Below are 383 nucleotides of genomic sequence, written 5' to 3' on the forward strand. Positions count from 1 at the left end.
TTTACATAGATCGGGTTTTCCGTCTTTAAATGGATCTGGTGTTCGGTTTTTCCGGTGGTGGCCAAAAGTTCTCCCTCCCGATAAAATAGGTCATCGTTTTTACCGACCAAGCGCATCAACGTCTGGTCCCAGGCTACCGCTCCAATTCTCATATTCCCACTTTTCCCTTTCGCCGTTACTTCGTACCTTCGTGTACCGATTTTATATCGCCATCTCTTACGGTTAACCGAGAGTTTAAACCCCACTCGTTGGAGTACGTCACACCCTATGATCAGTTCGTACCCTGCCATTAACTCTTCAATAATATGGATAAGAACCTTTGTATCCACCCCTGCCAATTCTCCCAGGTTGAGACTCGTTTCGCCCAATGTTTGGCATTTTCC

The sequence above is a fragment of the Halyomorpha halys genome, unplaced genomic scaffold (genome assembly GCF_000696795.3).
Source record: "Halyomorpha halys isolate HHAL.00 unplaced genomic scaffold, Hhal_1.1 Scaffold50.1, whole genome shotgun sequence".
Lineage (NCBI taxonomy): Eukaryota > Metazoa > Arthropoda > Insecta > Hemiptera > Pentatomidae > Halyomorpha > Halyomorpha halys.